We start from the raw sequence: 24,629 nt of genomic DNA, 5'->3' as shown, positions 1-24,629 counted from the left end.
TATCTTCACAGAAACTTTGGCAGCAGCGCTGTGATCGGCGCTAGAGAACTGGATCGCTATTTTCCAGATAGACGGTTGAGACTATATGTTGCCACCTGGAATATGGAGGGAAAGGTGAGAAGTAATGTACAATATTTATTGTGACCCATCAGTGTGCCCGAGCTCAAGTTGGATGAAATGGGCCAGTAACCATGTCTCTTTAGTTTGTAGTTGAATATCACATAGACAGGTTATATTCTACCCTATGTCAGTTGAGTTGGCGCTCTTTGTATACAATATTAATGTTTGTATATTTTGAACAGGATTACCCGCAAAATGTGGAGGATCTGCTGTTACCATCAGATGATACGAAAGACATTTATGTTATTGGCGTTCAGGAAGGATGTCCAAACAGGTAAGTCTTCTCAGGTTGTCTTACACCAGCCTATGACTGCAGATGGACAGCAGGGCGGCTGATACAAATTCTCTCTCAATGCTCTACTTATTGTATTATCACTCCTTAATTTTCAAAATGTATCCCCAGAGGTTATTATATGGAGTGTTGATACAGATGAGTTGAGTATCTTAATATTGTGTCATTTATTAATATGTAAATCTGAAATTGTGTCTTCTTGTAGGCGGGAATGGGAGATAAAATTACAGGAGACCCTTGGACCACACTATGTATTATACCACTCCTCCGGGCTCGGAGTCCTGTATCTCACCATCTTTGTTCGACGGGAACTAATCTGGTTCTGCTCAGGTAAGATTCACATTCCTACATCTACATAAGAAGTCTTGAATGTAGTCATTAGCTGGAACATCTTATTTAGTCATTAGAATTAGATGCCTAAGAGCTTGGCTCTCAGATTCTTGACTTCTGAGTATTGGAGATCTAAAAGTTCACACCACAGTTACAAAGCATGAAATTATGTTCTAGTAATATTTCCATAGTTTAATTGGAAATAATTTCTATTCCATTGTTGCATGTAGTACTCTTAACCACTGACCTGTATTTTTGTGTTTCATTTCTTATACAGAGGTAGAGCACACCCATGTAACAACCAGGCTATTCCACCATGTGAAAACTAAAGGAGCCTTGGGTGTTGCCTTCACCGTCTTTGGAACATCTTTCCTTTTTATTAATTCACATCTGAGATGTAAGTATTTACAATATTAATATATGACCATGTACAGTTTTACTTTGTATAAAATTGCTGCTATTTGATAATTAACTGAAATATATGGGATGATATGAAGAGATCTGTACTTATAATGTTTTGGTAAAAATAAAAGGTTTGTTCCAGTTTGATCAAACTTTTTCTAATCTATCAATCTCATTCTATGTTGTGAGTGGCCAGTAATACAGATACACGCAGGTACAATTAGTGCAGGAGGGGGTGGCGGCGGCTGGTTTCAGTTGCGCCGCCTCCCCCTCAGGGAGGCAGCAGGGCGGATGGTGCGGCCGTATAATCCCTCACACCCACCCCTCCTCTCCATTAGCGGGCGGTGGCGCGCTGCAATGTGTTTTTTTGAAAATAATATGCGATTCGGGCCGCCCATATGATCATCCGCCACTGCTAATATGTATTTTTTTGTTGGCAGTTGGGGCAGTCAGCAAGAGGATCCAGGACTATAAAACCATCACTGAGGGTCTCCGTCTGCCTCAAATTATTCCGGAAAGAATCAACTCCAATGCCTGTGAGTATTACTTATGTGGTTGAACCTATGGATCCTTTTATCTCTCTGTTTGTCTCCGTTGAGTCTAATGCAGTCATGTGCTATAATTTTTTTATTTATTTTTATTCTACAGTGGACGTCACCAGCCGCTTTGATCGGGTGTTTTGGTTTGGAGACCTCAATTTTCAACTTAAAGAGGACAGAAAAAATGTGGAATCTCTTCTGCAGAAGATCGAAGGAAAAGATATGTCCAGTCTCCTCAAACACGACCATCTGAATGAAGCCAAGAACAATGGTATATTTACTAGTAGACCAGTATATCATCGGTGCGGGTCCGACACCTGGACGCTGCACCGTTAAGCTGCTCCAGTGGCCTGCGGGCACCGGATGTTATGGCACACAATGCTATTTACGGAGCCGGAAGCAGTTGGCTCCTTACATAGCATAGCTGCCATGATGCATAACTGCAGGTCTGCCTCCTATTCACTTGAATAGGAGCAGAGTTGCAGTACTGCAGCTCGGCTGCAATTCCGTGGCCGGCGCCAACTGCATCCGGCATGTACGTCCGGTGCTCAAAGGCACCGGACCAGCTGATTAGTGCAGGGTCCGGGTGTCGGACCACCACAGATCATGTACTGATGACCTATCTGGTGAGTATGTCATCAGTTGTCAGAAGTTGGAAAACCCCTTTAATACCACAACCACTTCCACAGATTAATACAAATCACTGACATGATGGTTGATATGTTCCCCAAATTCTTATATAGTGCTAAAATTATCAATTGTTCCTTTTTTTTTTTAATACTGACAACTTTTTTTTCTTTCAACTTAAGGGTCCATATTTCTAGGGTTCAAGGAGCACACCATTGATTTCCTTCCTACATATAAGTTTGACATTGGCACAGACACCTATGATACATCAGCAAAGCAGAGAATTCCATCATATACGGTAAGATATCTTATTTCCAGGTCTACAGAGCTTGAGAGACAATAGAATCCATGGGCCAGAGCACCCATTATATAATGAATCCCCTCCCCCAATGTAATGAATTGTTATTATTATAGCTGGAAGAGTAATTTCTTATGAACAAAGCTTTCAGTTAATTTTACTTTTATGTAGTGAGTTTGTCATCACAGTTTCCCAGTGTAATATGTCGTTGCCCAGCATGGGTCAAGGATACTTATTTAATGAAATCTGTGTGACCAAGTCAAACCTAAAATGCAATAAAGTCTCAATATTCTGCAATATAAATAAAGTAGGCCCAACATTTAGGTCTATGTTGTTTTGCAGTTTAATAATATATTATAATATGATTTCACTAATGATATTTGTTATTTTCATGACCTCTACAGGACAGGGTGTTGTTTAAAAGCCAATGTGAGGGAGATGTACGAGTCCTGAGATACGACTCTTGCCCTGTTTTGAAGACCTCAGACCACCGACCTGTTTTTGGCATCTTTGAAGTAAAGATCAGGCCCGGTTCAGATGAGTAAGTCATGTTTTCCTCCATATTGTTCGTATGATACTTTCAGTAGCCGTCATTACTACATGGTCCTTATAGCCAGAGCTCACACTTTGGGGCAGGTGGCTGTACACCTTGGTAACAGTACTGGAGGATTATAGGATGTGAAACTAAGCAAAGTGTGGTTACCTGCTAACATTATTATATGTCTTACATAAATATATTTCTCATTCCAGCATCCCCTTGGCTGGTGGACGCTTTGATCGTAAAATCTATGTAACGGGCATTAGGAGGAAAGGACAAAAAAAGTAGCTGCATCTGTTCATGTCCTTACAGGTAAGAGCTTTGTAGTTGTCTATTATGTTTGCGGTGAAAATGTTCTTCCATCTCTTAGGTTTTCCTCTGTATCTGTAATTTATTTTATCAACTAATTTAACTAAAGTGTAAATAAGTGTTTTCAATCTTAAAATTCCAACTCCTTGTATTCAGACACGTTTTCATTTCTGAATGAAGGTTGTGGGCTTTGAGGAACAACTTCCCCAACTGTAAGCATGTATGTAGTATAGTACAATGAGTTTCCTAAAGGAACCTGTCATCTGAATGGATGGAACAACTGGATTTTATGATGCATTAGCTTCTAAGCAAAAATGATGGATACAAGGAACTTTGCTATTGATGGAAGACATTACTTGGCATCTTGCAGGACATTCTAAGGAACAGTTACAATCTCCGGGGCATAAAACATCGGAACATTAGAAAGTTCCCGTAACATGCTGAAGAGTGCAGCTCTAGGTCAGACCCACTGCTTGCATCAACCATCTTCAGGTTTGTAGTGTGACGCCAAGGATCAATTAAGAAATGTATTTACCTCAAATCACCTTAAAAAGTCTTCTAGATCTGCTAAGAAACACACATTATAGAACATTAATAGCAAATATTTGTCTTGCAGCATAAACATCAATTCCGCAGTACATCTGGCGAGAATAGCGCTCCCTGTCACCGGAGGAGCCACCATCAATGCTGATAGAAAGGTAAGTTCCTCTGGATGTGTCCCCTCTCTATATTTATCAAGCAGCCTGAATGATCAATATTTAATAGGGTTGTGTGCTTCTCCCCCCAGAACAAGTCAGCAGATATCAACAGAACATCAACACCAATAACAACCAAGGGCAGAATCCGCCATCTTACAAGAATTCCAATGGCGAGACTTAACATTTCTACAACATCTGTCACAGAAGAGACATCAATGTGGTCACCAGGGCATCAATATCACCCAGAAGACCAGGTTCAGAACAGGACAATATGTCATCTCTTCTTGTGTCTGTGGAATCCAGATTTTCCACCCCTAACTGATACTACAGTATATACTGTGACATATTCCGTAGTTTTTGCTGGATCTTGTATTATCATCATCTTTACCATTATATATTTTGATCTACAAAAACCTTAAATAAATCTTTAACATCAATCCATAAGTGTGACTGATAATTGTTATGTGCGCGGCTGCAACTTACTACAGTGTATACAATTCACCTAACCGACCCTTCACAGCGCTATTTGTGTGACATCGCGTTTAATCCAGTGGTAGGTGACAGGACATTGTATCATATGTACACAATACAGAGTGTATAGAACGTGCCGCCATATGTACTGGATTATATACTGTAGGACAAAGAGTGACAGGAGATGTAAAACATTGATATATTTGATAGTTGCTTAACCACTTAAGGACGCAGCCTAGTTTGGGCCTTAGGGCTCAGAGCCCATTTTTCAAATCTGACATATTTAAATTTATGTGGTAATAACGTCGCAATGCTTAAACCTATCCAAGCGATTCTGAGATTGTTTTCTCGTGAGACATTGGGCTTTATGTTAGCTGTAAAATTTTGTTGATATGTTCAGTGTTTATTAGTGAAAAATAGAATTTTTCTAAAGTAAAAAATGCATCTGCTTGTAAAACAGATGGTTATACCAACCAAAATATTTACTAGTTCACATTTCCCATAATTCTACTTTAGATTGCCATCATTTTTTGAACATTCTTTGATTTTTCTTGGACGTTACAAGGCTTAGAACATAAACAGCAATTTCTCATATTTTTAAGAAAATTTCAAAAGCCTTTTTTTTAAGGTACCTGTTCAGTTCTGAAGTGGCTTTGAGGCACCTATGTATTAGAAACACCCACAAAACTTCCCGTTTTAAAAACTAGACCCTTCAAAGTATTCAAAACAGCATTTAGAGAGGTTTTTTTTTCAACCCTTTAGGCATTTCACAGGAATTAAAGAAAAGTGGAGGTGAAATTTGCAAATTTCATTTTTCTTGCTGAATTTAATTTTATTCTATTTTTTTCTGTAACACAGAAGGTTTTACCAGAGAAACACTACTAAATATGTCTTTTACAGATTCTGCCGTTTTTAGAAATGTCCCACATGTGGCTCTAGTGTGCTCTTGGACTAAAACACAAGCCCCAGAAGCAAAGAAGCACCTAGTGCATTTTGGGGCCTCATTTTTATTAGAATATATTTTAGGCAGCATGCCAGGTTTGAAGAGGTGTTGAGGTGCCAAAACAGTAGGAATCCCTCAAAAGTGACCCCATTTTGGAAACTGCACCCCTCAAGGAATTCATTTATGGTTGTTGTTACCATTTTGACCCCACAGTTTTTTCACAGAGCGTCTTTGAATTGGGCTGTGAAATTAAAAAGATGAAATTTTTTCCAATAAGATGTCATTTTTGATCAAAATTTCTTATTTTCGCACGGAACAAAATGCCCCATTTTGTTGCCCAATTTGTCCTGAGTGCGGTAATATCCCATTTGTGGTGATAAACTGCCGTTTGGGCCCATGGGAGGTCTCAGAATAAAAGAAGCGCTATGTGTTCTTTGGAGTCCAGATTTTGCTGGATTGGTTTTCGGGTGCCATGTCGAATTTGCAGAGCCCCAGAGGTATCAAAGCAATGGAAACCCACCAGAAGTGACCCCATTTTGGACACTAAATCCCTCAAGGAATTCATTTATGGGTGTTGTGACCATTTAGACCCCACAGTTTATTCTCAGAATTTATTTGAAATGGGCTGTGAATTAAAAAAAATGTGTGATAAACTGGGCCCATGGGAGGGCTAAGAAGGAAAGGACCACCATTTGGCCTACTGGGGATTTTCTGGTACTAAGTCATGTATGCAGAAGCCCCTGAGGTACCAGTACAGTTGAAACCCCCGAGAAGTGACCCCGTTTTAAAAACGACACCCCTTAAGGCATTCATCTAGAGGTGTAGTGAGCATTTTGACCCCACAGGTATTGTGTAAAAGATAATGCGAGGCAGATAGTGCAGAGTGAGATTTGCAATTTTCTATACATATATGCCATTTCAGTGTCCGATATATTTTGCCCAGCATGCGCCACCGGAGACATACATCCCATAAACTGTAATGTGGGTTCTCACGGGTACGGCAATACCCTACATGTGGATGTTAACAGCTGCCTGGGCACACAGCAGGGCCCAGAGTGTAAAGATGAGGGGGATAAGCTGTGCGGAGTGCATCATGGTAAGTAAAACTGGGGTAGATTGAAAATCAAGGGATGTATGATAAATTTTAAAACACTTTCATACAGAGCCCTGGTTTTTTGGGACACATGTCATATTGATATATTGTGTCTTACCTTATCCCCCTCTTATAGCAGACTTTGCACTTCTTTTGACTTTTTCCCTTCTTGCCAGTTTGGGGAACTCCTCCTGGAAAGTATTGCCCTGGTACGATGCGTGTTGCCTTCCTTCCAGAAGTACTTGGTGCCCCCCCCCCCTTCATGGTCCCTAAAGATTAGGTTCTTGATAACCACCTCTTGAAATTCCAGGAAAGTTCCCGTCTGGCCTTTACATCGATGTAGTACATACGCATTGTACAATGCAATCTGAATGATGTGCACGGCCAGCTTCTTATACCACACCGCATGGCGCTGTAGGGCTTCAGGACTTGATCTGACAAGTCCACCCCTCACATGTACCTATTGTAGTCCAGGATGCAGTCTGGTTTGGGGTTCTCTGTACTGGTACCTCGTACAGGTACATGGGCACTGGTATGGCCATATATTGTTGTCAATACAACGACATCTCTCTTGTCCTTGTACTTAACACACAATATGTTGCTGCTAGAATGTGCCCTGCTTCCACCCCTTCTTGTTTGCCCAAGCAGTGTCTTAGGGAGGTGTAATGTCAGGATAGGGAGACAGACAGGTGAGCCCTAATCTATCCGCCAGTCAGACCCTGCCTACTTTCACAGCCCGTCCTAGGCGACGGCTTACAAATGGGCGACGGTCCATATGCTCAATATGTGCACGACAGAAAAACAAGACAAGGGTACACAAAAGCAAAGGGAAGTGGGGCAGTTGCCCACGGCAAAACCGTGAGCAACAGAGTAGTGGATGAGCCGAGTCAAACCAGGAGTGTACGTGGTAACAAATGCAGAGCAGGAGAATAGTCAGTCAAGCCAGGGTCAATATGAAGCAGAGGTCAATGGTAACAGCAGGAACAGCAGAGCCAGGAAACAAGAGAATCACAGGCAAAGGACAAGCATCAAATGAAGTTATAAGTAGACCAAGGGCGGGAGCTAGAACCGTCTGGCCAGGCTGCGATAGTCTCTCCCACTCCTCAGCCTACCAGCCTGAGTGGTAGCAGATCGAGTCACTCTAGCAGACCTAGACACAGATGCAGGCTTATTAACCACGGGCGTCGACACAGAAGCTGTGTCAGGCAAATCCTTCACAGGAGGCCTCTCCGATTTCTTCTAGCAGTGCCGCATGCCACAGTACTTCTGGAAGCGAGGCACTTGAAGAGTAGGACGCTGGTATAAAAATTATCCAGTTAGAGGTGGTAAACCTGGTCCAGCAGTGGGTGCACCAAATCCCACCCAATTTTTGCGTTAACTCCCAGTAAGGGGGGGCATTCTAAGGGCTGAATACTGCTGTCCTTGTAAGTATACCCTGATGCACTCTCGCACAACTTATACATCTTCACGCCATACCTTGCCCTCTTACACGGCAGGTACTGGTGGAATTGAAGCCTCCCTTTAAAATGGACCAGGGACTCATCAATAGAAATACAATTCTCGGGGGTGTATGCTTTGGAAAACCGGGCACTAAAATGGTCTAATAGGGGTCTCCGTTTATACAAACGGTCAAAACTGGGGTCATCTCGGGCTGGTCGCTGCTCATTATCAGTATAATGTAAGAAGCGAAGTATTGCCTCATAATGCATCCTGGACACGGCCATACGGTACATCGGGGTGTGGTATAAGAAAAAGCCTCTTTGGGGGGGCCTATATATTTGAAACCCCTATAAAACACCCCATTTTAGAAACTAGGCCCCTCAAAATATTCAAAACAGCATTCAGAAAGTTTATTAACCTTTTAGGTGTTTCACAGGAATTTAAAGCAAAGTAGAGGTGAAATTTACATATTTCAGTTTTTTTGTAAGAAAATTGTTTTTATTCCTTTTTTTTTCTGTAAAACAGAAGGTTTTTATACCGAGAAACGCAACTCAATACTTATTGCCCAGATTCTCCAGTTTTGAGAAATATCCCAGATGTGGTCCTAGTGTGGTAATGGACTGAAGCAGCGGCCTCCGAAGCAAAGAACCACCTAGAGGATTATGAGGCCTCCTTTTTATTAGGCACCATGTCCGGTTTGAAGAGGTCTTGTGGTGCCAAAACAGTGGAAAGCCCCCAAAAGTGACACTATTTTGGAAACTAGACCCCTTGAGGAATTCATTGTAGTTTTCATGGGGTGCATGTGACTTTTTGATCAGTTTTTGTTCTATTTTTAAGAGGCGTGGTGACTAAAAAACAGCAATTCTTCTATTGTTTTTTATTCTATATTTTTTACAGCGTTCACCGTGCGCTATAAACGACATATTCACTTTATTCAGCATGGCGATACGATTACGGCGATACCAAATGTTTATAGGTTTTTTTTATGTCTTATGGTGTTTGCACAATAAAATAATTTTTATTAAAAATCATTTACTTTTTGTGTTGCCTTATTCTAGGAGCCATACAGTCTTTGTCTTTTTTTCCATCAGGAAAGCCGTGTGAGGACTTGTTTTTGCGTAACGAACTGTAGTTTAGATCAGTACCATTTTTAGGTACATCCGACTTTTTGATCTCTTTTTATTCCATTTTTTGAGAAGTGAAGTGACCAAAAAACTGTGATTCTGGTATGGTTTATTATTATTTTCTTTTACGGCGTTCACCGCGCTGGATAAATAACGAAATACTTTTGTAGTTCAGGCCGTTACGGACGCGGCAATATCAATTATGTATAGTTTATTTGTTTATTTATTTATTTTTATTAATAATAAAAGACTGATAAGGATAAAAGGGGAATTTTTAGTTTTGTTACTTTTAAAACTTTTATTTTCTTATTTTTACACAACTTTTTTTAAACTTTTTTTAACTTTATTACTTTGTCCCACTAGTGTACTTGAGGGCAGGAGGCCCTGATCCCTATTCTAATACACTGCACTATATGCGTAGTTCAGTGTATTAAAGCTGTCAGCTACTCACTGACAGCAAGGCTTCCATTAATGGCATAGCTGGATGCCATTGTTAAGCGTACAGTTGCTATAGCCACCATCGCCGGCCGCTATCGTGTAGCGGGCCGATGATGGCAGCTTAACCATTAGGAAGCCGCTATCGCTATTGAAAGCGGCTTTCAAGGGGTTAATCAGCGGGGACACAGCGATCAGTCTCCGCAGAAGGAGCTGCGGCGACTGCTGTACGAGAAAGCAGCTGTTACAGCTCCTGTATGTGTCGGGAAGACGGCCGAAATCGCCGTTCCTCCCGTGACATACTATTCCAGCGCTGAGCGCGAACGATGCACTTAGCACGAAGGAATAGTACGTCGCTGAGCGCGAAGGGGTTAAGCATCAGTTTCCTAAAATGTAATATTAGACTCCCTTTACAAGCGGAGACAATACGATTAAGCAAATATTTTCTTTACTTTTCCCAGTATATAATATGGTACAATAAATGGTGCCGTGAAAAAGTACAACTTGTCCTTCAAAAAACAATCCCTCATACGTTTTTTTTGGACCAAAAATTAAAAACTTATGGCTTCTGGAAGTTGGGGAGGAAAGAGCGAAAATGAAAAACCAAAAATAACTGTAAAAGTCAGGGGTTAAATATGAGGTTATAGGTAACATAAGTAATAATTCATGGCGTGATATATTTAGTAAAGTCCAGTTCATCTCATTCCACTATTGGACAGGAATAGTTGGTACACTGAAACTTGTAGAATTTCTAATTCTCTTGATGTAGGGATAGGAATCTTGGACAATATGGGTGTAAGTATTAAAGGGGTTCTCTGCAAATAAACCTTGATCACTGTAAAATAAAAAATGTTATACAACTTTATAATATCCTTTGTGCTAAAAATTCTGTTTTAACTTTTGCTGTAATGGGATGAAAACACGGAGTGAAAACCCAAAGAAGCCAAATACTTCTCATGGATAGTAATATGCTACAATTGTATCCAGCCTAAGCAATCGTCTGTAAACTAAACAGCATGGACTCTAAGGCCTCATGCACACGACTGTAATGGCTTTTATTCTACTCAAATACGGATCCCTAGTCATCCAAACTCATCTGCGACTCATTCGCATATAGGCACGCTGTCCGCAAATACGTACCGTCATGCATCCTTAGTTCATCCGCATTTACGGATCCGCAAAAAAAAGAAATGTGAGTCTACAAATGATGTCACCACTATGTCGCAACCCCTTGAAAAGGTCACATGATCGCTCTGGCACCATTTTCTCTGGAATTTGTGCTTTGTGAGAGCTCTGTTGGAATCCTCGGCTGATATAACTTTGGTTTCTCGCATTTCTTTCGTTGCAAGGATGCACTACCCACGTGTGGTTCATGCTCTCATGCTCTTCTGGACTAGCTCGTCTCTCGGCGATTAGGACAGTAAGCTATGCTGGAAGAAGAACCGAAGAGGAGGAGGAGGTACTGGGTTAACCCCATTGTCTCCCAACAGCCCAGAAAGGTGCATTTCCATACCCTGTATGCAGACCTGCGGCAGCACCCGCACAAGTTTCACAACTTCTGCTACATGCCGATTTCCAGCTTTGACCGACGGTGCATCTCAGAGGAACGGCTCATCGTTTCTCTCAGGTAAGAACACCAAATGTCCCTTTTGTCCATTGCTGCCATGTCACCTTGCTACAGGTAGTATAACCGTAGTTGTCCCCTGTGCCCATTGCCGCCATGTCTCCCTGCTACAAGTAGTATATAATTGTAGTTGTCCCCTGTGCACATTGCCGCCATGTCATAATGCTACAAGTAATATATAACTGTAGTTGCCCCTGTGCCCATTGCCGCCATGTCACTCTGCTACAAGTACTATATAACCCTGGTTGTAGCCTTTTCCCATTGCCACCATGTCACCCTGGTACTGCTAGCACTAATTACTATAAATATTTTTTTCTCAGATTCCTGGCAACAGGGAACTCATTTGCATCACTGCATTTTGAATTTCTACTGGGGTGTTCCACCATTTCACAGATCATCTGTCTGATCTGCGAAGTCATCTGGCAGCGACTGAGAGCGATGTTGATGCCACAGCCCAAGGCACAAGACTGGTTTCGGATTGCCGAGGGCTTTTACCAACAATCACAGTTTGCCAACTGTGTTGGCGCACTGGATGGTAAACACATTAGTATGAAGAAGCCACCTCACTCATGGTACCTAGATTTCAATTACAAGCAGTATTTATTGGGGATGCTGTTCTCCTTGGCTGACAGCAACTACCAGTTTGTAATTGTAGATATAGGGGCCTATGGGAGCTCTTCAGATGCTGGCATCTTCAGGGCTTCCAGAATGGGTGAGCGGCTTCAGTCCAAACAGCTCTCCGTTCCAGAACCGAGACAACTGCCTGGATCTACTGGACCTCCTGCCCCATTTCTCATCGTGGCAGATGAAGGATTTGGACCATATATTTTACGTATAGCACACATGGAGCTGAGCCTGCACCATAACCAATGGGCTGAAACTCTCCTGTAGCGGCAGGGACCAGACTGAGGTCTGATCTCCGCCGATTAACTCCCTAAATGGTGCGGATGTTTGCTATGGCAACTGTAGGCCTAACAATAGCCTACTGCTTGCCAAGTACAGAAGCTTATTAGGACCTGCTTAGAAGACCTGCATAATAACTATGTATGTAGTGCAGTGTATTAGAATAGCGATCAGGTCTTCAGGCTTTCAAGTCCCCTAGTAGAAAAAAATATTTGAAAAAAAATAGTTTAAAGTTACATAAACTAAAAAAACGCCTTTTTTCCCATAATAAAAGTTTTATTATAGGAAAAAATTGAAAACATTAAAAAAGTACACGTATTTGGTATCGCCGCTTCCTTAACGTCCCCAGCTATAAAACTTTAACATTAATTTTCCTGCATGGTGAACGCCGTAAGTTTTGTTTATAGAAAACAATGCCAGAATCACAGATCAGCTCGCCACCCAATTCACTGATTGTGACTAAAGAGTAAAATTTGTATACTTTATTAATATCTCGCTAAAATCAGGGGTACAATCACCACCGTGGCAAAAGCCCAATGTGCTCAAAAATTTATTTGAAAATGATTTTATATTTTATTCACTGATTCTATTGTAAGCCCTGCAAAATGAATATTTTCGTATGATATATGGTGTTAGAACGTTTAAACATTGGTGTAACAGTGAATCACTCCCAGACATGTACTGGAGTAACCAGGAAAAGGATTCCTGAGAACCAGAGTGTCAGGGTAAAGATATCGATAACACTGCCACCTACGCTAAATTCGATTTCTCATATTGAACCTACATGTTTCTATCTCAACATTTCATCAGGGGTCTTATTCATTATAGAGCTAGCTACTAAGCCAGCAACATTAAATTGTGCAAACATTTCATTCCATATGCACAAACACAAAGCGTACTCACATTGATATTAGCGGCACGCTTCTCTCTGGGCTATATATAACTTATACTCCGCCCCCTATGCTGAGGCCAAGCTCCCATATCGACCAATCATTGTCACATGCGCAAGCAGTGACTTGCGGATATTTAATGCCGGGCGCGTCATGTGACATGCCCACCATACACATCCACCATACACGCATGCGCAGAGTAGGGGAGCGGGGCGTATCTGGCTGCAGCCTCAAGCCTTTCCTATCTAGAAGGAGGAGTAACCTATTCCTATGGGAACAAAGGACGCTGCCCAGCTCCAGACAGCGTCCTGGCACACCACTATAATCCATGCATAAGTAATCCGGCACTATAGGAAGTGAATTAAGAAAGGTATTAAATTGACCACCAGTAGATTAATCACAAGTTGATTAACCACTAGTATTGGGGAACCTAGAAGATAGACATAGATAAAGCCCCAAAACCAATACAGAAGGATAGGCAAATATATAAATGACTGGACTCATATAGATATGAGTTTAGATAAAGCATGTATAATTTATCTGCTCGTTTAGCCCATCTGGTTGTATACATGCTAACCTATAGATCCACTGGGCATCTTTTCGCAGGATCAAGTTGTCCCAATCCCCATCTCGTTTAGGTGGACACACCAATTCTATTGCCTGAAAATGAAGACATTCAGCATTTCCTTGATTTTTCTCATGTACATGTTTGGATACGGGGGTATCACTTGTATTTTTCACGTGCCCTACATGTTCTCTAATACGCCAATGAAATTGCCGAATGGTCTTACCTACATAATTCAGTGGGCATGGACACGTGAATAAATACACAACCCCCGCTGTTCTACAATTAACAAAGTCCCGAATGTCGTATTCAATTAAGGTGGCGACACTTTGGAATTTCTTACAAGTCTGAATAAAGTTACAGGCTGTGCAACCCCCACATCTATATGTGCCCAGAACCTTCCGGTCCAACCATGTTCCATAGACCAGAGTGTCATCACCGCTGCTGATGGAAAATGCGATCTTCGAAGACAAACATGTTCCTTTCCAACACCAAGTGCAGTAGTTGAAGGACAAAGTCATTGTGAGCGACATATTGAGTGCCTCTTTACATAAGAAAATAGCCCACTGCTTGGCAGCCCAGCCCATGTGGTATCGAGGAATATAATGCCTCTACATCCAAGCTTGCCAGCATAGTTCCTCTTTCCAAAGTAATACCATCAATTTGTTTAAGTACGTCCATCGTATCACGTACATAAGATGTCAGACTAAGAACAAAAGGACGCAGGACTACATCAATATATGTGCTGACATCCTGGGTTAGATTATTAATGCCTAACACAATAGGCCTACCACGTAACGGGGGATAACCCTTGTGGATTTTTGATAGACTATAGAAACATGCCATGGTTGGAAATTGTGGAAGGAGAAAACTAAGTTCACTGGGATTTATCAGTGCATTACTTTTTGAGTTGAGTAGTATGTCCTCACACATCTTTTTTGTAATCCTCCCTAATCAAAATCACGATATTCCCACCCTTATCGGATGCTTTTGAAATTATATTTTGCTTCTTCTCTAACGCAGTTAAAGCCTCACGTCGCAACCCAAATTTCTTTTATAAAAAGTGATCAAAAAGTTACATGTAGCCCAATAAAAACTACAGCTTGTCCCGCAAGTAACAAGCCCTTGCACAGCTTTGTCGATGAAAAAATAAAAAAGTTATGGCTCTTAGAATATGGCAGCCTAAAAAATATATGATTTATGTGGTAACGCTGTAAAACATTAAAACCGATAAACATGGTATCGCCGTAATCCTATCAACCCACAGAATAAAGTTAATATGTCATTTATAGCGCATGGTGAACGCCATAAAAACAAATAAAAAACATTGCCAGAATTGCTATTTTTTGGTTACATTGCTCGCAAAAAATTAAATAAAAACTGATCAAAAAAATTGCATGTACCCCAAAATGGTACAAGTGAAATCCACAAATTGACCCACAATAAATTAGCCCTCACACAGCCCGGTGGAGAAAAAATAAACAAGTTCTGGTTCTCAGAATATGAAGACACAAAAAGTGCAAAGTATATTCTGAAAGTGGATAAAATCGGGCACCATTTATCAGTGCGACACTGGCCAAACATCTATGAATTATTTATTTACTGCATTATTATACCCTCTTATTATATACTGATGTACTCCGCACAGCTCACATATGCCCCCACATTATAAAATGAAATGTCAGAAAAACCCCAAACAGAACAACTACCAAGCAAAATCTGCACTCTAAATGCCAAATGGTGTTCCCTCCCTTCTGAACCCTACAGTGTGCCCAAACATCAGTTTACGTCCACATATATTAAATCGCCATACCCGGGAGAACCCGATTAATAGTTTATGAAGTATTTGACTTCAGTGGCACCAACTGGGCACAACATATTGTGCACTTAAATGGAATCAGTGGCCATTTTCACTTTGCACTATCTGCTACGCATTAATTCCTACTTGATAAATGCCAAGAGGGGAGTAGTTTCCGAAACTGGGTCACTTCTTGGGGATTTGTTTTACTATTTGACCTCGGATCCCTGAAATTGTGGAACATTGCTGTGAAAATAACCAATAAAGAACTCCAATGTGCATGGTGCTCTTTCAATTCTGAGCCCTGTCATACTTCTAGGCAAATGATAAATGCCTTCAGCGGTGTGGTTTCCAAAATTGTCTCACTTCTCGGGGCTTTTATCACTGTACTCTGGTACTTCAGGGGCTTTGAAAATATTGTATGGCGCTCGAAAGCTATCCAGTAAAATGTGAGCTCCAAATGCCAAATAGCGCTCCTTCCTTTCTGAGCCCTGCCATGTGCCCTACTGCCATACTCGGGAGATATTGCGTAACATATCTCAGGGTGTTTTTCTCCTATTACCCCTTGTGAAAAGGAAAAATTAGGAGCTAAATCTAGATATTTTTGGAAAAAATAAAAATTTAAATTTTCACTGCCTAATTCTAATCAACCTAGGAAACACCTGTGGGGTCAAAATGCAAACTACACCCCTAGATGAATGCCCTGAGGAGTGTAGTTTCAAAAATTGAGTCACTTCTCGGTGTTTTCTACTGTACTTGTACCTCAATGGTTCTGCAAATATGACATGTCGCCTAAAAAACAATCCTGCAAAATCTGCAGGCAAAATAGTGCTCCTGCCCTTCTGAACCCTACCGTGTGTCCAAACAGCAGTTTAAAACCACATATGGGGTATTTCCGTACTAGGGAGAGATTGATTTACAAATGTGTGGGAGGTTTTTCTGCTTTATGCCTTGTAAAAATGAAGAAATTCTACAATTTAGTGGAAAAAGTGTAGAGTTACATTTTCACGACGTAATTCCAATAAATTCTGCAAAAGACATGTGGGGTGCTAACTATATCCCTGGATAGATTTCTTGTGGGTGTAGTTTCCCAAATGGGGTTACTATAGTTAAATACACAAATGGGACCAGGTTTATCGGTTGCAGTCTTTTAGCTGGAACGGACCTTGGCGGTTACAGTTTCAAAGTGGTACAGGCGGTTTTTGAACTGTAAATACGCACGGCGCAACTCATTTCATTTTCGTTACACAGACTCACGTGTCTTTCCTTGACTGAGCTTCTGGCCACTCTCTATTCGACAAGTATCCACAGCCTCCACCTGCCTTAGTTCAGGAGCTCTTTCCCTTAGGAGGAGGTCCGTAACCACATGCAGCAGACACAAGATCTCCCAATCAAAAGTCACTCGGATCAGCCGGTTTTGGTCAAGGTTACTGGTGCATACCGCCTATCAGGATCTTAACAGCAATAAAAGCTTGCACAACTAACTCCTCTCCAAAATCCTTTCTCCTGTTTCGGTTCCGCCGCCAGTCCCATGCAGTATTTCGTCCTCACAGTTGACAGAATGCTCCACTGTACTCTCTCAATAAAGGACCATCACTCTCCACTGACGTGCTCTCTGCAGCCAACAACAACAATGAAGCATGGCACACACTAAATCACCTCCTTATATAGAATTAGCTCTGCCTACTTACAAAGTCTGTGCAGCATTATCTCAGGTGTCCACATCAAGACAAGAGTCTACCAACATCTCTCACATGCCTACCATATTGCCAAATCATCACAGCTTTAACCCCTTCCCGACATTTGTCGTATGGATACGTTATGGAAAGCCAGTGCTTCCCGCAAATTGCCATATCCATATGACAAATGGATGGCACGGATTTAGAAGTTGAGTCAGTGCTATCATCCCTGGTTGTCAGCTGTATGTTACAGCTGACACCCTGATATAATGGCGGGGACCGAAATGAGCCCTGATGTCCGCCGTTAACCCCTTAAATGCAGCAGTCAAAAGTGACCTCTGCATTTAAGGTGTTTGTAGCCAATTGCCTCCCCAGTTGGCGGACTTGCCAGGGGGCAGATGGCTGCAATGCCAACCGGAAGCCTAACACTGGCCTCCCGATCTGCCTAGTACGGAAGCCTCATAGGCCCCACCTGGAGGCGGGTCCTAAATGGCTTCCGGTACTGATGGGAAGAAAGAGCTGGCTCAGAAGCTGAGCCTGCGTCATCAGTCGTGGGTGTTAGCCTAATCGGCTTGCTGTCAGTGAACGACTGACTGTTTTAATACATTGCGCTACATAGGTAGTGCTATGTGTTAGAAGATAAATCAGAAATTAGACTTTCAAGTCCCATAGTGGGTCTAAAACTAAATGTAAAAAAAGTAAAAAAAAGTTGTAAAAAATAAAATAAAAGTTTCAAGTCATAAAATAAAACACAATAGCCTATTTTCCCTTATTAAGTCCTTTATTATTGAAAAAATATATAAACCATACATATTTTGTATCGCCGCGTCCGTAACGGCCTGAACTATAAAAATATTATGTTATTTATTCTATGTGGTGAATGCCGTAAAAAAATTAACATAAAAAACAATACCAGAATTGCTTTTTTTTGGTCACTTTGCCTACCAAAAATTGGAATAAAAAGTGATGAAAAAGTCGCATGTATGCAAAAATGATATGAAAACTATAAAAACTATAGCTCAGCTTGCAAAAAACAAGCCCTCATATAGCTCCATCAATGAAAAATTAAAACGTTATGGCTCTCAGAACATGGTGACAGAAAAAATATTTTTACTAAACTAACTTATTTTGCAAAAAGTTGTAAAACAGAAAAAAAGTGCTATAAATTTGGTATCGCCGGAATCGTACTGACCCGCACAATAAGGGCATGACCACACATGGCGGAATTCCTCCGCAACTGTCCGCATCAATGCCGCACCTAATCCGGGTTGCGGATTACGGCTGCGGATCTGCACAAAATGTGCAGAAAATTGATGCGGACTGGCCGCTGCGGACTGCAGGAAAAGTGCTTCCCTTCTCCCTATTCAGTGCAGGATAGAGAGAAGGGACAGCACTTTCCCTAGTGAAAGTCAAAGAAATTCATACTTACCGCCCGTTGTCTTGGTGACGCGTCCCTCTTTCGGCATCCAGCCCGACCTCCCTGGATGACGCTCCAGTCCATGTGACCGCTGCAGCCTGTGCTTGGCCTGTGATTGGCTGCAGCCGTCACTTACACTGAAACGTCATCCTGGGAGGCCGGACTGGAGACAGACGCAGGGAGTTCTCGGTAAGTATGAACTTATATGTTTTTTTACAGATACATGTATATTGAGATCGGTAGTCACTGTCCCGGGTGCAGAAACAGTTACTGCCGATCGCGTAACTCTTTCAGCACCCTGGACAGTGACTATTTACAGACGTCTCCTAGCAACGCTCCCGTCATTACGGGAGCCCCATTGACTTCCTCAGTCTGGCTGTAGACCTAGAAATACATAGGTCCAGCCAGAATGAAGAAATGTCATGGTAGTAAAAACAATACGCTCCGCAGCACACATAAGATCTGCGGACTTCATTGCGGAATTTTGACTCTCCATTGAAGTCAATGGAGAAATTCCGCCATGAGTCCGCAACCAGTCCGCCACTGCTCCGCAACAGACAGAGCATGCTGCGGACACCAAATTCCGCTCCGCAGCCTATGCTCCGCAGCGGAATTGTACGCATCGTGTAAACGAACACTGCTAAATTAAAGTGAAAGTCAATGGAGAAACGGCTCCGCTGCGGATTAACGCTGCGGAGTGTCCGCAGCGGAATTTAAGTGAAATTCCGCCATGTGTGAACCCGCCCTAAACGTAACATGTAATTTATAATTCATGGTGAACGCTGCATAAAAAAAACTAGAAAACTCTGCCAGAATTGCTGTTTTTTGGTCACCTTGCCTCCCAAAAATAGGATAAAAAGTGTTAAAAAAGTCTCATGTACCTCAAAATGGTAGCAGTAAAAATGACAGCTGGTCCCGCAACAAAACAGCCCTCATCCACTACGTCTATAATAAAAATAAAATAAAATTAGGGAACCAGGAGTGTGAGGGCCCAAACATATCTTCTGGAAGCGAGGACACCTGCATTATACCAGAACACTTCCCAGCAAAATTCCCCAAACTGCAGAGGTGCAGAGTGTGTACCAAAATGGGGATAAGACATTACACCATTTATCAGTGCGACACTGGCCTGTGCATAAAAGATTACTTGACAGCGTAACACACATCTATGGATTATTGTTTTTTTTCTTTTTTACCCAATTATTATGCCCTGATGTACTCCGCACAGCTTTCATGTACCCCCACGTTATAAACTGAAACACCAGTAATACTCCAAACAAAACTACTACCAAGAAAACTCCAAATGGGCGCTCCCTCCCTTCTGAGCCCTACAGTGTGCCCAAAAAGCAGTTTACTTACACAAATATACACGGGAGAACCCTTTTAAAAAATTTTGGATTGTGTGTCTCCAGTGGCACAAGCAGGGCAAAACATATTTGCCACTGAAATGGCATATCTAGGGAAAAATTGCAATTTTACTTTGCACCATTTGTAGCGCATTAATTTATAGAAAAGACCTGTGGGTAAAAATGCTCACTACTTTACTACTTTGTAAATCGCCAAATTAGGCCTCAATTTTGCATTGTACTCTTTCCATCCTGAGCTCTGTCGAATGTCCAAGCAAAAGACTAGGGCCAGATGTAGGATATTTCTAAATCTGGGAATCACAGCATAATAGTTAGAGAGCTGTCTTTTCATGGTGGCACAAGCTGGGTACCACATATTGGCATAGCTATGGAAAAATTGCCATTTTCACTCTGCAACATTGAGTGTACACTAATTTCTGGAAAACACCTGCAGGGCTAACATGCTGACTACATCACTAGGTGAATAACTTGAGGGGTGTAATTTCCAAAATGAGGTCACTTCTGGTGGGTTTCCACTGTTTTGGTACCATAGAGGCTTTGCAAATGCGACATAGCGCCCCGAAACCAATCCAGCAAAATCTGCACTCCAAAAGCCAAATGGCGCTCCTTCACTTCTGAGCCCTACAATGTACCCAAACAGTAGTTTATTAACACATATTAGGTATTGCCATATTCGGGAGAACTTGCTTTACAAATGTTGAGGTGTTTTTTTTCCATTTTTCGTTAATGTTGCGCTAAATCTAAGTCTTATTGGAAAAAAATGAAATTTTTATTTTCACTGCCCAATTCTAATAAAATCTATAAAAGTCCTCTGGGGTCAAAATGCTCACTACACCCCTAGATAAATTCGTCAAGGGGTATAGCTTCCAAAATGGAGTCACTTTTGGGAAGTTTCCAAAGTTTTGGTGCCACAGGGGCTTTGGAAAAAATAATCCAGCAAAATCTGCGCTACAAAAGCCAAATCGCACACCTTCCCTTCTGAGCCCTGCTGTCTGCACAAACAGCAGTTTATTACCACATATGGGGTATTTCCATACTCTGGAGAAGTTGTTTTACAAATCTTGGGGGCTTTTTCTTCTTTATTCCTTGTGGAAATTGGTTTTTTTTCAGCGAAAATGACATCTTATTGGAAAAAAATATAGTTTTTTATTTTCACGTCCAAATTGTAACAAAATCTATGAAGCACCTTTGGGGTAAAAATGCTAGATGAATTTCTCAAGGCGTGTAGTTTCCCAAATGAAGTCACTTTTGGGAAGTTTCCATTGTACTGTTACCTTAAGGGGCTTTGCAAATGCAACATGGCACCAAGAAACCAATCCAGCAAAATCTGCACTCCAAAAGCCAAATGGCGCTTCTTCCCTTCTGAGCCCTGCCATGTGCCCAAACTGCGGTTTATGACGACATATGGGGTATTTCCATACTCTGGAGAAGTTGCTTTACAAATGTTGGTGGCTTTTTCTTCTTTATTCCTTGTGGAAATTGATTTTCTTTTTAGCTAAACAACATCTTATTGGAAAATAATATGCATTTTTATTTTGACATACAAATTCTAATAAAATCTGTGGGGTCAAAATGCTCACTATATGCCGAGATGAATTCCTTGTTGGGTTTAGGTTCCAAAATGGGGACATTTTTGGGGTGTTTCCTTTGTTTTGGCATCGCACCTCTTCAAACCTGACATGGTGCCTAAAATATAATCTAATAAAAAGAAGGCCCCAAGATCCTCTAGGCACTACATTGCTTCTCAGGCCTGTGCTTCAGTAAATTAGCACACTAAAAACTGCAGAATCTGGGCAATAAATATTAAGTTGTGTTTATCTCGTAAAACCTTCCGTGTTACAGAGAAAAAAGGATTAAAAATTTATTTCTGCAAAAACACCTGAAATTTGTACATTTTACCCCTACGTTGCTCTAATTCTTGTGAAAGGTCTGTAGAGTTAAGAAACTCTCTAAATGCTGTTATGAATACTTTGAGGGGTACTGTTTTTAAAATGGAGCGCTTTATGGGGGTTTGTATTGTATGGGCCCCTCAAAGCCACTTCAGAACTGAACTGGTCCCTGTAAAAACAGCCTTTTGAAATTTGGGTGAGAATGTCTGCTAAAGTTCTAAGCCATGTAACGTCCTAGAAAAATAAAAGGATGTTCAAAAAACTATGCCAATCTAAAATAGAGATATGGGAAATGTTAATTAGTAACTATTATGTGTGGTATAACCATATGTATTCCAAACAGATACATAGAAATTTGTTAAAATGCTAATTTTTGCAAAATTTTGGTGTTTTTCACAAATAAATACTGAATGTATCTACCAAGTTTTACCAGTAACAAAGTCCAATGTGTCACGAGAGAAGAATCTTACAATCGCTTGGATAGGTAAAAGCATACATACATTTGCTAAAATAGACATGTTTGGAGGATTGACATGTCCTCATTAAATCCAGTGACTCACAGGTGACGTCTTCGCTGATTGTAGATGTTCTCTTTCCTTTTTTTCCCTTTCCAGCCAAGATTGTTATGACGACTTGCTATAATAAATGCACAGTCTGCTGCCCAGACTATTTTGGCCGAGTGCTTCTGCAGCAATTCCCAGCATTTTAAGTAACAAGAATAAACTCAGACCCCAGACCAAACACCAAAATTAATTCATACCCCAGACCAGACCCCTATATAAATTCAGAATTTAAACAGGACTCCTATATAAATTAAGATTCTAAAAGTTACCGCTTTTATAATCCAATTCCTAACAAGACCCCTTAATTTTAATGGGACAGGGGTGCAATACCGTACACAGCCACTAGAAATGTAACAGCACGTGCTAATACGAACGAGAAGGTAAACCATGAAAACAATGAAGAGGCTGCAGCTCTCATACAAGGGTTGCAGACCCTTCAAATAGCTGATCGGCGAGGGTGACAAGAGACGAACCCACCCCGCTCTAATATTGACATCCTATCCTAAGTACAGGCCATCAGTTTTAAAAACCCAGATAACCCCTTTGAATAATAAAATTCCTGTTTCTGCAGCTGTCTCTGTGTACTGTTTGCTGTATATAAATTTATATAACTTCCACTTAGTGCAATGCAACATCCAGTAAATCCATATACAGAAAGCTGCCCTAGTTGTACCTGCAGGCACCCAGAATTTTATTATTTCAATAAAGCTGTGTAAAGGGAAGCAGGGAATGAACTCTCTATCAGAAAAACGGAGCTTGGCTTAAAAAGATAATTGGTGCATTTCTGGGATCACATATAACACCACTAACTTGAGAAATATAGAAACATTTATGCCCGATAAACATTATTATGACAAATTATTCACTTAATTAATGACTAATAAAAGAAACACCTTGAACCTTCTACATGCTGTGGATTTCTCAGGTATTAATGGGTTTCATACATACTGTAGTTATATGAGGTTCACTGGCAACCATTGGATGATGAGGACATGAGACATTTGTAAATCACTTAAGCATTTCTTGATGTCGCTCCCTGTCTTTACAGTTTACCTAATGGGCCAGCAATGGTTTTAGGAGTGACCCGGATTAAGGGACCAGGCAGGAATTCTTTGGTCCTCTTGACTTCAAATGCTGCAGAGAATTTGGTATCTAGAGATGAGCGAACTTATGAAAAGTTCGGTTCGGCAGATTCGCCGAATTTCATGAAAAAGTTCGATTCGGACCGAACTAGTTCTGACCGAACCTGTAATACAAGAAAGCCCCTAAAAATCGTGTATAACACTGTTTAAAAGCCATAGAAGCCCTGTATAATACTCTTAGGTCACCCATGAGTGTATCCAAGTACTTTTGAGCTGTCTTTAAGGCAAAGTTAGTGTCAAAGTTACACCAACATGTATGGCTATAGGAAAACGGATGGGACACGGTGATAACTAACAGAAACCACTGCACTTGTGCATGTTGTATGCTTAATGCATTGTTAAAAAAGGTACAAAAATTAACCATTTTAGGCGGCTAATGCCTGCCAGGGTTCATACATATAAGGTGGTAAAAGCAACAAGCAATGGCTTTTCACAAGCCCTCCAAAAATGTACCCTTTTTATTGGCAGATGCCTGCCGGGGTTCATCCATACATGGATGTAATGTAAAAGCAACAAGCAATGGCTTTGAGTGCAAGCCCTCCAAAAATGTACCCTTTTTATTGGCAGATGCCTGCCGGGGTTCATCCATACAAGGATGTAATGTAAAAGCAACAAGCAATGGCTTTTGACAAGCCCTCCAAAAATGTACCCTTTTTATTGGCAGATGCCTGCCGGGGTTCATCCATACATGGATGTAATGTAAAAGCAACAAGCAATGGCTTTTGACAAGCCCTCCAAAAATTGACCCTTTTTATTGGCAGATGCCTGCCGGGGTTCATCCATACATTAAAAAAAGAGACTGGACGACAGTCACAGGACAAACCCTGTGGTGGGGCAGGCCTCAGGCCTGCTTGTACCAGACGGGCGGCAGTTGGGGTGTATTGGTGGTAGTAGAGGTAGCCAACAAAGACAGCAAGGGTAGTAGACTGGTAGTAGTAGTAGCAGCACATTAAAAAAAGAGACTGGACGACAGTCACAGGACAAAGCCCTGTGGTGGGGCAGGCCTCAGGCCTGCTTGTAGCAGACGGGCGGCAGTGGAGGTATATTGGTGGTAGTTGAGGTAGCCAACACAGACAGCAAGGGTGGTAGTAATAGTAGCAGCACATTAAAAAAAGAGACTGGACGACAGTCAC

The 24,629-nt window shown here is 41.3% G+C and overlaps 1 long non-coding RNA gene across 1 annotated transcript; it reads left to right on the top strand.

The window, feature by feature from the left end:
* The first annotated feature begins 3,364 nt into the window (after positions 1-3,364).
* On the top strand, positions 3,365-4,147 carry LOC142706764 (uncharacterized). The gene is made up of 3 exons (XR_012868476.1): positions 3,365-3,458; positions 3,826-3,947; positions 4,072-4,147. It is a non-coding gene; the product is annotated as an uncharacterized LOC142706764 (long non-coding RNA).
* The last annotated feature ends 20,482 nt before the right edge of the window (positions 4,148-24,629 follow it).

Source organism: Rhinoderma darwinii, unplaced genomic scaffold (genome assembly GCF_050947455.1).
Source record: "Rhinoderma darwinii isolate aRhiDar2 unplaced genomic scaffold, aRhiDar2.hap1 Scaffold_3447, whole genome shotgun sequence".
Lineage (NCBI taxonomy): Eukaryota > Metazoa > Chordata > Amphibia > Anura > Rhinodermatidae > Rhinoderma > Rhinoderma darwinii.
Note: the sequence above shows the minus strand (reverse complement) of the source record. Positions and strands in the feature narration are given on the sequence as shown.